Genomic DNA, 4,088 nt, shown 5'->3' with positions numbered 1-4,088 from the left:
GTTGAGTAGGGGAGGGGTGCGGGGGGTCGGCGGCGGCGGTTGAGTAGGGGAGGGGTGCGGGGGGTCGGCGACGGCGGTTGAGTAGGGGAATCGAGGGTGCGGGGGGTCGGCGGCGGCCGGTGGACAGGGGGGGGTGCTCGGCGGCGAGGGGGACCGGATCTGGCGAGGTGGGATAGCGATCAAGATGGAGGGGGATCGAGATCGAGTGTCCATGAAATTTAAAAATATTCATGATAGTTCAAAAAGTGCCCATGAAATACAATCGAGAAATGAAGGCTACGATTTAAATACAATCGATCTTAGCTAGCTATTTGTTCACAATCTTCTTGCCCTTCTTTTTTGCAAATGGAGTTCTTCTGTGGAACGGACGTCCTTTAGGTAGGGTGGTCCTGCTTCTTCTTGTGGTGTATGCTGCTACTTCATCATCGTCATCATGTTCGATCCTCGGGTCGCCGTACTTGTCGAAGTCTTGCTCATTGGCTACTCCATCCATTCCGATGATCTTCCTTTTGCCTCTCCTCACGACAACATGACTGGTCGGTAATGAAGAAGCATTGGTCCACTTGGGAAGCCAGTACCCATGGCTCATTTTTCGCGGTGACGTTTGCGCCCGCGGTCTTGGATTTGGCTTCGGGTATAACCATGGTGGTGAAATACCGGTCTTCTTTTAGGACGCTCTTGGCCCATCTGACACGGAACATCGTGACCTTCTCTCCAGTGTAGCTCAGCTCCCAGATCTCCTCGATCCTTCCGTAGTATCTGTCCTTGTCGTTACCGGTGTAGGATTCCATCGTTACCCCGGAGTTCTGATAACCATCGCTCTTCATGTCCTTGGCCTCGGTGTAGAATGTGTAGCCGTTGATATCGTACGCCTCATAGGTCATCAGGTTGTGCTCGGCGCCCTGTGACAAGGCGAATATGAGCTGTTCTTCCGCAGAAGAATCCTCATGTAAAGGGTACGACAGAAGCTTCTGCTTGAACCAACGCGTGAAACATGAGTTGTGCTCTTTGAGTATATCTCCGTCCGTCCTCTGTTGGCCTCGGTCATTGTACGTCTTCTTAATAAAGGTTTTGTGCTCTACCACCCAAGGATCGACCACGTCTATGTGTTGTAGCGCGACTAGGTTTGCTCTTTCAAAGTCGGCGAGTCGACCCTCGAAGTCGACATGCATTTCGCGACGACCCTCATGGTGACCCCATCCAGCGAGCCTGCCGAGGTGCCTGTTGACGGGCAGACCAACGGGGTTCTCGATGCCTAGATAATTCGTGCAGTAGGAGATGCACTCTTCGGTCAGAAAGCCCCTGGCTATGCTTCCCTCTGGACGTGACATGTTGCGAACGTATCCTTTGATGACACCATTCTTCCTTTCGAACGGCATCATGTTGTGCAGGAATGTCGGCCCGAGTTGGATGATATCGTCCATGATATGAACCAGCAGATGCACCATAAAGTCGAAGAATGCGGGCGGGAAGTACATCTCAAGCTCGCATAGTATCACCACGATCTCTTCCTGTAGCCTTATGAGTTGCCTCACGCCAACAGACTTCCGAGAGATGACGTCAAAAAAGTTGCATAGGCCAAATAGGGTTTCACGGACGTGCGCGTCCATGATCCCACGGATTGCAACTGGAAGTATCTGCGTCATCAGCACGTGACAGTCGTGAGACTTCATCCCGCTGAACTTCTGCTTTGCTGGGTCTAGGTATCTGCTTATCTTCCCCGCGTAACCGTAAGGAAGTTTTACTCCTACGAGGCAGGTGAAAAACTGCTTGATCTCCTCCTGACTTAGAGTGAAGCACGCGGGAGGGTAGTCATTTCCGGTCTTCTTGGCCTTTTTGCCTTTGGGACGACTTTCCGTGTCCTGCTTCGCCTCATCATCATCATCATCATCATCATCATCATCATCATCATCATCATCATCATCATCATATATAGCGTGAAGCTCCTGCCTGATGCCCATTGATTTCAAGTCTGCCCTTGCTTTCGGCCCATCTTTGGTCCTCTCTGGCATGTGAGCAGGGTACCAAGCAGACTCTCGCACACGTTCTTCGTGATATGCATGACATCAAGGCTGTGAGGCACACGGTGGATCTTCCAGTACGGCAAGTCCTAGAAAACAGACCTCGTTTTCCATACCTTCAGCAACGGCTCTGGCGCCTTTCGCTTCTTTCCCGGCTCTGGTGCCTTTTGCTTCTTTCCCGGCAGTGGGCAGTCTTTCCAATTTTTCAATAGCTCGTCTATTTCCTCGCCGCTCCTCGTACGCGAGCGTCCTCGGGGTTCGGTTTCACCATCGAATAGATCCTTGCTTTTTCTCCACGGGTCATCATCGCGAAGCCACCTTCGATGTCCCATGAACACGGTTTTCGAAGACCCGGGATCTCTATCTAGCTAGCGATACGTTGTGTCATCCATGCACCTGACGCATCCAGAAAATCCGTGGACCACCTGCCCCGCGACATATCCGGAACCGAGATAGTCGTGCACCGTCGTGAGCAGCGCGGCTCTCATAGGGAAATATTCTTTCTCTGCGGCGCCCCACGTATTGGCTGGCGTTTTCCACAGCGTGTCAAGCTCCTCTTTCAGCAGCCCCAGATATAGATTGATGTCGTTCCCTGGTTGTTTCGGTCCTTCAATTAGCATACTCATGTGAATGTACTTCCTCTTCATGCACAACCAGGGGGGAAGGTTGTACATCCACACAAACACAGGCCGGGTGCTATGTGTGCTTCTCTGGCTGCCAAATGGATTGACTCCATCGGTGCTCGCGCCCAGCACGATGTTCCTTGGATCGTTCCCAAATTCTAGGTCTTCGAAGTTCAATGCTTGCCACTGGCTTGCATCCTTAGGGTGACTCAGCATCTTGTCTTTTTTATCTATCTCCGGATCATTTGCATCATCTTCTTGCTTCTTCTCCTCCCTATCCGCGTGCCAACGCAGGAGCTTTGCTACATTAGGGTCCGTGAAATACCGCTGCAGACAAGGAGTGATCGGAAAGTACCACACCACTTTTCGAGGAGCTTTCTTCCTCTTCTTGTATCGAGTGACGCCGCACACCGGACATATGGTAGACTCCGCGTACTCGTCCCGATAAATGATGCAATTGTTCATGCACACATGGTATTTCACGTGCGGTAAATCCAGAGGACACACGATTTTCTTCGCCTCCTCCAAGCTGGTCGGGCACTTGTTCCCCTTGGGAAGACGTTCGTGCCAGAATGACATGTTCTCGTCGAAGCATGCATCGGTCATTCTGTGTTTTACCTTCATCTCCAGAGCCATGAGCGTTACTTTCAGGCGGGTATCCTCGGGCCTGCATCCTTCATACAATGGAGTAACCGTGTCTAACTCAAGTTGATCCATCTTGGCTTTCTCTCGGGCGGCAGCTCTTGTGTTATCCGTCTGCTTGAGAAGCAGCTCTTGAATATGAGGGTCCTGCACCCAGCCCATCGATGGTCCAGCGTCGTCTGCTCCGCTGGCATCATCATCTTCATGATCATGCCCGTCGTCTGCTCCGGCATCTTCCTCATCATCATGTCCTGCATCTTCTACATGATGACTGTGTACAGCATCACCGTCATGATCATCTCCTGGGGAATCTTCGTCTTCTCGCCCGCCCGAGCCGCGGTGGTTGTCTTGCTGCCCTTCCTCATTTCTTGCGCGGCCCCCATGGACGACTTCGTAGTCATCTTCATCACCTTGCCACTGATAGCCATCCATGAAACCACGCAAGAGCAGGTGGTCCCGCACCTGCCCGGATTCCGGGTCCGCAATAAGGCTCTTCAACTTGCATCTTTGACACGGACATCTTATCTCCGTCTCGTTCTTTTGAAGCATCTCGGCCTTCGTGGACCTCAAAAACCTATTCACGATGCCTTCGGTCATCATGCGGACCATGGTCGCCTGCGGGGTAGAGCAAAACGATATTTTAGAACCAAGAAAAAATTTGGCATGAGTTTCCCTAAAAATAGGACCAAAAAGAATGCTTAATGCCAAAATTCTCGCTGAAACGGAAATGAATCAACATTCTGGAAAAATATTGGCAACTATCGCATTTCAAATACCAGTACACCTCCAAACACAAACACAT

Source organism: Triticum dicoccoides, chromosome 5A (assembly GCF_002162155.2).
Source record: "Triticum dicoccoides isolate Atlit2015 ecotype Zavitan chromosome 5A, WEW_v2.0, whole genome shotgun sequence".
Lineage (NCBI taxonomy): Eukaryota > Viridiplantae > Streptophyta > Magnoliopsida > Poales > Poaceae > Triticum > Triticum dicoccoides.
Note: the sequence above shows the minus strand (reverse complement) of the source record.